Source organism: Triticum aestivum, chromosome 6D (assembly GCF_018294505.1).
Source record: "Triticum aestivum cultivar Chinese Spring chromosome 6D, IWGSC CS RefSeq v2.1, whole genome shotgun sequence".
Lineage (NCBI taxonomy): Eukaryota > Viridiplantae > Streptophyta > Magnoliopsida > Poales > Poaceae > Triticum > Triticum aestivum.
In genome coordinates this window covers 205,177,267-205,188,736 of record NC_057811.1, presented here as the reverse complement: position 1 = coordinate 205,188,736, position 11,470 = coordinate 205,177,267, and positions in this window count along the sequence as shown.

Genomic DNA, 11,470 nt, shown 5'->3' with positions numbered 1-11,470 from the left:
TGTGAGATAATTTTAGTCAACGGGTCTGTCACATTCAGATCCGTAAGTATTTTGCAAATTTCTATGTCTACAATGCTCTGCACGGAGCTACTCTAGCTAATTGCTCCCTCTTTCAATATGTATCTAGACCGAGACTTAGAGTCATCTAGATTAGTGTCAAAACTTGCATCGACGTAACCCTTTACGATGAACCTTTTGTCACTTCCATAATCGAGAAACATATCCTTATTCCAGTAAGGATAATTTTGACCGCTGTCCAGTGATCTACTCCTAGATCACTATTGTACTCCCTTGCCAAAATCAGTGTAGGGTATACAATAGATCTGGTACACAGCATGGCATACTTTATAGAACCTATGGCCGAGGCATAGGGAATGACTTTCATTCTTTTTCTATCTTCTGCCGTGGTCGGGCTTTGAGTCTTACTCAATTTCACACCTTGTAACACAGGCAAGAAACTCTTTCTTTGACTGTTCCATTTTGAACTACTTCAAAATCTTGTTAAGGTATGTACTCATTGAAAAAACTTATCAAGCGTCTTGATCTATCTCTATAGATCTTGATGCTCAATATGTAAGCAGCTTCACCGAGGTCTTTCTTTGAAAAACTCCTTTCAAACACTCCTTTATGCTTTGCAGAATAATTCTACATTATTTCCGATCAACAATATGTCATTCACATATACTTATCAGAAATGCTGTAGTGCTCCCACTCACTTTCTTGTAAATACAGGCTTCACCGCAAGTCTGTATAAAACTATATGCTTTGATCAACTTATCAAAGCGTATATTCCAACTCCGAGATGCTTGCACCAGTCCATAGATGGATCGCTGGAGTTTGCATATTTTGTTAGCACCTTTAGGATTGACAAAACCTTCTGGTTGCATCATATACAACTCTTCTTTAATGAATCCATTAAGGAATGCAGTTTTGTTTATCCATTTGCCAGATTTCATAAAATGCGGCAATTGCTAACATGATTCGGACAGACTTAAGCATCGCTGCGAGTGAGAAAATCTCATCGTATTCAACACTTTGAACTTTGTCAAAAACCTTTTTCGACAAGTCTAGCTTTGTAGATAGTAACACTACTATCAGCGTCCGTCTTCCTCTTGAAGATCCATTTATTTTATGGCTCGCCGATCATTGGGCAAGTCAATCAAAGTCCATACTTTGTTCTCATACATGGATCCCATCTCAGATTTCATGGCCTCAAGCCATTTTGCGGAATCTGGGCTCACCATCGCTTCTTCATAGTTCGTAGGTTCGTCATGGTCTAGTAACATAACCTCCAGAACAGGATTACCGTACCACTCTGGTGCGGATCTTACTCTGGTTGACCTACGAGGTTCAGTAACAACTTGATCTGAAGTTTCATGATCATCATCATTAACTTCCTCACTAATTGGTGTAGGTGTCACAGGAACCGGTTTCTGTGATGAACTACTTTCCAATAAGCGATGAGGTACAGTTACCTCATCAAGTTCTACTTTCCTCCCACTCACTTATTTCGAGAGAAACTCCTTCTCTAGAAAGGATCCATTCTTAGCAACGAATGTCTTGCCTTCGGATCTGTGATAGAAGGTGTACCCAACTGTCTCCTTTGGGTATCCTATGAAGACACATTTCTCCGATTTGGGTTTGAGCTTATCAGGATGAAACCTTTTCACATAAGCATCGCAACCCCAAACTTTAAGAAACGACAACTTTGGTTTCTTGCCAAACCATAGTTCATAAGATGTCGTCTCAACGGATTTAGATGGTATCCTATTTAACGTGAATGCAGCTGTCTCTAATGCATAACCCCAAAATGATAGTGGTAGATCGGTAAGAGACATCATATATCGCACCATATCTAATAAAGTACGGTTACGATGTTCGGACACACCATTACACCGTGGTGTTCCTGGTGGCATGAGTAGTGAAACTATTTCACATTGTTTTAACTGAAGGCCAAACTCGTAACTCAAATACTCTTCTCCACGATCAGATCGTAGAAACATTATTTTCTTGTTACGATGATATTCCGCTTCACTCTGAAATTATATGAAGTTTTCAAATGTTTCAGACTTCTGATTCATTAAGTAGATATACCCATATCTGCTCAAATCATCTGTGAAGGTCAGAAAATAATGATACCTGCTATGAGCCTTAATATTCATCGGACCACATACATCTGTATGTATGATTTCCAACAAATCTGTTGCTCTCTCCATAGTTCCGGAGAACGGCGTTTTAGTCATCTTGCCCATGAGGCACGGTTCGCAAGCATCAAGTGATTCATAATCAAGTGATTCCAAAATCCCATCAGTATGGAGTTTCTTCATGCTCTTTACACCAATATGACCTAAACGGCAGTGCCACAAATAAGTTGCACTATCATTATTAACTTTGCATCTTTTGGCTTCATTATTATGAATATGTGTATCACTACGATCGAGATCCAACAAACCATTTTATTGGGTGTATGACCATAGAAGGTTTTATTCATGTAAACAGAACAACAATTATTCTCTAATTTAAATGAATAACCGTATTGCAACAGACATGATCAAATCATATTCATGCTCAACGCAAACACCAAATAACACTTATTTATGTTCAACACTAATCCCGAAAGTATAGGGAGTGTGCAATGATGATCATATCAATCTTGGAACCACTTCCAATACACATCGTCACTTCATCCTTAACTAGTTTCTGTTCATTATGCAACTCCCGTTTCGAGTTACTACTCTTTAGCAACTGAACCAGTATCAAATACCGAGGGGTGGCTATGAACACTAGTAAAATACTCATCAATAATCTGTATATCAAATATACCTTTGTTCACTTTGCCATCCTTCTTATCCACCAAATACTTGGGGTAGTTCCGCTTCCAGTGACCAGTCCCTTTGCAGTAGAAGCACTTAGTCTCAGGCTTAGGACCAGACTTAGGCTTCTTCACTTGAGCAGCAACTTGCTTGCCGTTCTTCTTGAAGTTCCCCTTCTTCCCTTTGCCCTTTTCTTGAAACTAGTGGTCTCGTCAACCATCAACACTTGATGTTTTTCTTGATTTCTACCTTCGTCGATTTCAGCATCACGAAGAGCTCGGGAATTACTTTCGTCATCCCTTGCATACTATAGTTCATCACGAAGTTCTACTAACTTGGTGATGGTGACTAGAGAATTCTGTCAATCACTATTTTATCTGGAAGATTAACTCCCACTTGATTCAAGCGATTGTAGTACCCAGACAATCTGAGCACATGCTCACTGCTTGAGCTATTCTCCTCCATCTTTTAGCTATAGAACTTGTTGGAGACTTCATATCTCTCAACTCGGGTATTTGCTTGAAATATTAACTTCAACTCCTGGAACATCTCATATGGTCCATGACGTTCAAAACGTCTTTGAAGTCCCGATTCTAAGCCGTTAAGCATGGTGCACTAAACTATCAAGTAGTCATCATATTGAGCTAGCCAAACGTTCATAACGTCTGCATCTGCTCCTGCAATAGGTCTGTCACCTAGCGGTGCATCAAGGACATAATTCTTCTGTGCAGCAATGAGGATAATCCTCAGATCACGGATCCAATCCGCATCTTTGCTACTAACATCTTTCAACATAATTTTTCTCTAGGAACATATCAAAAATAAACACAGGGAAGCAACAACGCGAGCTATTGATCTACAACATAATTTGCAAAATACTATCAGGACTAAGTTCATGATAAATTTAAGTTCAATTAATCATATTACTTAAGAACTCCCACTTAGATAGACATCCCTCTAATCCTCTAAGTGATCACGTGATCCATATCAACTAAACCATGTCCGATCATCACGTGAGATGGAGTAGTTTCAATGGTGAACATCACTATGTTGATCATATCTACTATATGATTCACGCTCGACCTTTCGGTCTCAGTGTTCCGAGGCCATATCTGCATATGCTAGGCTCGTCAAGTTTAACCTGAGTATTCCGCGTGTGCAACTGTTTTGCACCCGTTGTATTTGAACGTAGAGCCTATCACACCCGATCATCACGTGGTGTCTCAGCACGAAGAACTTTCGCAACGGTGCATACTCAGGGAGAACACTTTTATCTTGAAATTTTAGTGAGAGATCATCTTATAATGCTACCGTCAATCAAAGCAAGATAAGATGCATAAAAGATAAACATCACATGCAATCAATATAAGTGATATGATATGGCCATCATCATCTTGTGCTTGTGATCTCCATCTCCGAAGCACCGTCATGATCACCATCGTCACCGGCGCGACACCTTGATCTCCATCGTAGCATCGTTGTCGTCTCGCCAACTATTGCTTTTACGACTATCGCTACCGCTTAGTGATAAAGTAAAACAATTACATGGCGATTGCATTGCATACAATAAAGCGACAACCATATGGCTCCTGCCAGTTGCCGATAACTCGGTTACAAAACATGATCATCTCATACAATAAAATATAGCATCATGTCTTGACCATATCACATCACAACATGCCCTGCAAAAACAAGTTAGACGTCCTCTACTTTGTTGTTGCAAGTTTTACGTGGCTGCTACGGGCTTAGCAAGAACCGTTCTTACCTACGCATCAAAACCACAACGATAGTTTGTCAAGTTGGTGCTGTTTTAACCTTCGCAAGGACCGGGCGTAGCCACACTCGGTTCAACTAAAGTGAGAGAGACAGACACCCGCCAGTCACCTTTAAGCAACGAGTGCTCGCAACGGTGAAACCAGTCTCGCGTAAGCGTACGCGTAATGTCGGTCCGGGCCGCTTCATCTCACAATACCGCTGAACCAAAATATGACATGCTGGTAAGCAGTATGACTTATATCGCCCACAACTCACTTGTGTTCTACTCGTGCATATAACATCAACGCATAAAACCAGCTCTGATACCACTGTTGGGGAACGTAGTAATTTCAAAAAAATTCCTACGCACACGCAAGATCATGGTGATGCATAGCAACGAGAGGGGAGAGTGTTGTCCACGTACCCTCGTAGACCGAAAGCGGAAGCGTTAACACAACGCGGTTGATGTAGTCGTACGTCTTCACGATCCGACCGATCAAGTACCGAACGCACGGCACCTCCGAGTTCAGCACACGTTCAGCTCGATGACGTCCCTCGAACTCCGATCCAGCCGAGTGTTGAGGGAGAGTTTCGTCAGCACGACGGCATGGTGACGATGATGATGTTCTACCGACGCAGGGCTTCGCCTAAGCACTGCTACAATATTATCGAGGTGTAATATGGCGGAGGGGGGCACCGCACACGGCTAAGAGATCGATGATCAATTGTGTGTCTCTATGGGGTGCCCCCCTGCCCCCATATATAAAGGAGCAAGGGAGAGGCCGCCGGCCAAGGAGGAGGGCGCGCCAAGGGGGGAGTCCTACTCCCACCGGGAGTAGGACTCCTCCTTTCCTTGTTGGAATATGAGAAGGGAAGGGAGAAGGAGAAAGAAGGAAGGGGGCGCCCCCTCCCTATTCCAATTCGGACTAGTCCATGGGGAGGGGTGCGGCCACCCTTTGGGGCCTTTCTCTCCTTTCTCGTATGGCCCATTAAGGCCCAATACGAATTCCCGTAACTCTCCGGTACTCCGAAAAATACCCGAATCACTCGGAACCTTTCCGAAGTCCGAATATAGTTGTCCAATATATCGATCTTTACGTCTCGGCCATTTCGAGACTCCTCGTCATGTCCCCGATCTCATCCGGGACTCCGAACTCCTTTGGTACATCAAAACACATAAACTCATAATATAACCGTCATCGTAACGTTAAGCGTGCGGACCCTACGGGTTCGAGAACTATGTAGACATGACCGAGACACCTCTCCGGTCAATAACCAATAGCGGAACCTGGATGCTCATATTGGCTCCCACATATTCTACGAAGATCTTTATCGGTCAGACCGCATAACAACATACGTTGTTCCCTTTGTCATCGGTATGTTACTTGCCCGAGATTCGATCGTCGGTATCTCGATACCTAGTTCAATCTCGTTACCGGCAAGTCTCTTTACTCGTTCCGTAATACATCATCCCGCAACTAACTCATTAGTTACAATGCTTGCAAGGCTTATAGTGATGTGCATTACTGAGTGGGCCCAGAGATACCTCTCCGACAATCGGAGTGACAAATCCTAATCTCGAAATACGCCAACCCAACAAGTACCTTTGGAGACACCTGTAGAGCACCTTTATAATCACCCAGTTACGTTGTGACGTTTGGTAGCACACAAAGTGTTCCTCCGGTAAACGGGAGTTGCATAATCTCATAGTCATAGGAACATGTATAAGTCATGAAGAAAGCAATCGCAACATACTAAACGATCGAGTGCTAAGCTAACAGAATGGGTCAAGTCAATCACATCATTCTCCTAATGATGTGATCCCATTAATCAAATGACAACTCATGTCTATGGCTAGGAAACATAACCATCTTTGATCAACGAGCTAGTCAAGTAGAGGCATACTAGTGACACTCTGTTTGTCTATGTATTCACACATGTATCAAGTTTCCAGTTAATACAATTCTAGCATGAATAATAAACATTTATCATGATATAAGAAAATAAATAATAACTTTATTATTGCCTCTAGGGCATATTTCCTTCAACGATATGCATCACACAATCTCAGATTCATCTATTCAACCAACACAAAGAACTTCAAAGAGTGCCCCAAAGTTTCTACCGGAGAGTCAAGACGAAAATGTGTGCCCACCCCTATGCATAGATTCCCAAGGTCACGGAACCCGCAAGTTGATCACCAAAACATACATCAAGTGAATCAATAGAATACCCCATTGTCACCATGGGTATCCCACGCAAGACATACATCAAGTGTTCTCAAATCCTTAAAGACTCAACCCGATAAGATAACTTCAAAGGGAAAACTCAATCAATTACAAGAAGGTAGAGGGGGAGAAACATCATAAGATCCAACTATAGTAGCAAAGCTCGCGGTACATCAAGATCGTGCCAAATCAAGAACATAAGAGAGAGAGAGAGAGATCAAACACATAGCTACTGGTACATACCCTCAGCCCCGAGGGTGAACTACTCCCTCCTCGTCATGGAGAGCACCGGGATGATGAAGATCGCCACTGGTGATGATTCCCCCCTCCGGCAGGATGCCGGAACAGGGTCCCGATTGGTTTTTGGTGGCTACAGAGGCTTGCGGCGGTGGAACTCCCGATCTAGGTTTCTTTTCGAGGGTTTCTGTATTTATAGGAATTTTTGGCGTCGGTCTCACGTCAGGGGGGTCTCCGAGTCATCCACGAGGCAGGGGGCGCTCCCAGGGGGGTAGGGCGCGCCCTCCACCCTCGTGGATGGCTCGGGACTCTTCTGGCCCAACTCTTCTACACCGGGGGCTTCTTTTGGTGCATGAAAAATCATAAAAAATTGGCACGTCAATTGGACTCCGTTTGGTATTCCTTTTCTGTAAAACCCAAAAACAAGGAAAAAACAGAAACTGGCACTGGGCTCTAGGTTAATAGGTTAGTCCTAAAAATAATATAAAATAGCATATAAATGCATATAAAACATCCTAGATGGATGATATAATAGCATGGAACAATAAAAAAATTATAGATACGTTGGAGACGTATCAAGACACGTGTGATTTTTCAAACAACTTTGGTGCACTGGAGCCTGTGCTTTCAGTTCAAATTTGAATTATGCACATTAAATGCCTAGAAAGTCAATTAATGCATAAAATGCCAAACGAACCCGGAATAATTCCAAAATTTAGCACGGTACTTCTATTTGGTCTAATCAGCCCGTGTAAAAAACTCAAGGCAGGAGAAGGCAGTATACGTAAGTCTTTTCGCATACGGAGGTGACACGTTCCCTCTCGGAACCACGAGCCTTCTTGAGGGAAGCTCCCGTTTGCAAGAAGCTTACTCCAAAGCTTGTCCCAACTCGGCCAAAAAAATTACCGCAACATGTTGGGGCCATGTCATGACACCATGCCAAGTTTCATGATTTTCAGGCATGTTTTCGATTTACAGGAATTAAAAAACCAAGTTTCTCAATCTTTTCGGCCGAGCCACGACGCCCAGATCTTTGAATTTCACTCCCATCTCTTGCATGGGACCTAGAAATTCACCCAAGGACACACATGTGAGTTTTCAAACAACTTTGGTGCACTGGAGCCTGTGCCTGTAGTTCAAATTTGAATTATGCACATTAAATGCGCAGAAACTCAATTAATGTATAAAAAGGCCAAACGAACACGGAATAATTCCAAAATTTAGCACGTTACTTCTATTTGGTCTAATCTTCCTGTGTAAAAAAATTAAGGCGGGAGAAGGCAGTGTACGTATGTCGTTTCGCACACGGAGGTGACACCTTCCCTCTCGGAACCACGAGCCTTCTTGAGGGAAGCTCCCGTTTGCAAGAAGCTTACACCAAAGCTTGTCCCAACTCGGCCAAAAAAATTACCGCAGCATGTTGGTGCCATGTCATGACACCATGCCAAGTTTCATGATTTTCAGGCATGTTTTGGATTTACAGGAATTAAAAAACCAAGTTTCTCAATCTTTCCTGCCGAGCCACGACGCCAAGATGTTTGAATTTCACTCCCATCTCTTGCATGGGACCTAGAAATTCACCCAAGGACACACATGTGATTTTTCAAACAACTTTGGTGCACTGGAGCATGTGCTTGTAGTTCAAATTTGAATTATGCACATTAATTGCCCAGAAACTCAATTAATGTATAAAAAGGCCAAACGAACACGGAATAATTACAAAATTTAGCACATTACTTCTATTTGGTCTAATTTCCCTGTGTAAAAAAATTAAGGCGGGAGAAGGCAGTGTACGTATGTCGTTTCGCACACGCAGGTGACACGTTCCCTCTTGGAACCACGAGCCTTCTTGAGGGAAGCTCCCGTTTGCAAGAAGCTTACACCAAACCTTGTCCCAATTCGGCCAAAAAAATTACCGTAGCATGTTGGTGCCATGTCATGACACCATGCCAGGTTTCATCATTTTCAGGCGTGTTTTGGATTTACATGAATTAAAAAACCAAGTTTCTCAATCTTTCCGGCCGAGCCACGACGACCGGATGTTTGAATTTCACTCCCATCTCTTGCATGGGACCTAGAAATTGACCCAAGGACACACATGTGGGTTTTCAAACAACTTTGGTGCACTGGAGCATGTGCTTGTAGTTCAAATTTGAATTATGCACATTAAATGCCCAGAAACTCAATTAATGCGTAAAAAAGGCCAAACAAACACGGAATAATTCCAAAATTTAGCACGATACTTCTATTTGGTCTAATCTGCCAGTGTACAAAAATTCGTTTCGCACACGGAGGTCACACGTTCCCTCTCGGAACCAAGAACCTTCTTGAGGGAAGCTCCGGTTTGCAAGAAGCTTACACCAAAGCTTGTCCCAATTCAGCCAAAAAATTTACTGTGGCATGTTGGTGCCATGTCATGACACCATGCCAAGTTTCATGATTTTCAGCCGTGTTTTGAATTTACAGGAATTAAAAAACCAAGTTTCTCAATCATTCCGGCCGAGCCACGACACCCAGATGTTTGAATTTTATTCCCATTTCTTGCATGGGACCTATAAATTCACCCAAAGACACACATGTGATTTTTCAGCAAACTTTGGTGCATTGGAGCATGAGCTTGTAGTTCACTTTTGAATTATGCACATTAAATGTCTAGAAACTCAATTAATGCATAAAAATGCCAAACGAACCCGGAATAGTTCCAAATTTAAACACGACACTCATGTACTAGTTGCTTGTTCACTGTACATAAATGTTCTAGCAATTCAAACACCATCCTTTCCCTCCGTAACACCATTTTCTCTTTCAAAACATAATGAAAAAATCAGGTATACCACAAACAATTTACTAGAAAGAATCATGTGGGATGCGATATAAAATATCTTGGCGCACCGTCTTGTCTGGCTTACGCAGGAAGCTTCGTCGTCTACAGTCCACCGCCCCTGCTTGAACCACACTTGCCCGCCAGTTTCTCGCGGCACCGAGGGAAATTTTTTTGCCACCGCGGAAATAGCTATCTCCCCGCCCCTCCCTCCTACCAAAAGCCACATTTCCACTGTTCCTCCTTGCTTTCCAAGTTCAAACCTTCACTGCTTCCTACTGGCAGCTCAGCCTCCTCGCCGCCTAACCTTCTTCTTGCAGCGCCGCCTCCTCACTGGCGACCCTTCTTCTTGCAGCGCCGCCTCCTCGCCAGCGACCCTTCTTCTTGCTGCGCGGCCTCCTCGCCGCCGACCCTTCTTCTTGCCGCGCGGGTTTGTCGATATGGTCAGGTAATCTACACCCCACCCACACCATCCTCCTCCTTTCCTGTCTCACATGCCTCGACCAACGGAGCGACACCTTCCACCGAAATCACTGCCCCCCTCCTCCAATTAAGCGCCGCCCACAGCCATTTTACACGCAGTATAACATGGAGCTGAGTAGCATGCGGCCGCACGCACGAGCGAGATCGCTATGGCTGCCATGCGTGTCGACCGCCAGATCTTGGAGGAGCACCTCATCTTCAAGGCCAATGTCGACACTGCCACGCGGTTGTCTACTTTAAATTATAGTTTGTGATGTTTTCTCGAGGCCACCGCTAGTGCCTTCTAGTGATTTGTCCTCTGTAATGTTAATATGCAATCTGATGTTCAGTTAACAGTTAGGTCCTCTGAAATGTAATGTTCAGTTAACACGTTGGTCCAACAATTGCTACATTTCATAGTACTGTTCTCAAGCATTCTTTGTTTTGTTAACTGTCTTATCTTCTAGTACATGTTTCTATTCTTCAATGTCATGCTCAGTTAACTATTTTGGCTCATTTGGTCTGTTGTCAATTTATCTGTTTGGTTCAGTTCTGCAATTTGATTTTCATTTGCTGTGGGTACAATTTTGTACTGTTATGCATGTGACACCAATCGAATTTGGCTGTACTCAATACATATTCTACTGATAGTATGGAAACTCTCAGTTAACCTGATCAAGATCTTCCTTATGTGTGTTGCAGGGAAACAATGGGAGACACTGCGGTTTACCATCGAGGTTTGTTCATGCAGGGTCCTTTGGTATAGCACATTATTGTGCAGTTGCAGGAATCATTCTAATATTTAGGTTTCTTACAATTTGGTCTTGCACATGTAGGTCCTGCTGTCAGAGGCTTAGACCCACTGTTCGACCCATTTTGCATATGGGGAAATGAGATGTCCATGAATATCAGTCAAGTCAAGACACTCAGAAAGATTGTTAGGATAAAGAAACTTGCAATGAATAACAGCAAGATCTTTGTTTGCACAATGAAGAAGACATCAGTCAGCTATAGGATGGTACCAACTCTTTTACCTTTTTTTTACCCCTTGTGCCATTTCAAAATTTACAACAACGATTTATGCATAGCTTTGTTTTGAGTACTTTTGAAAGCAGTTCACCGATGATTACCTCTCAAACCACTTGCATGGTCAA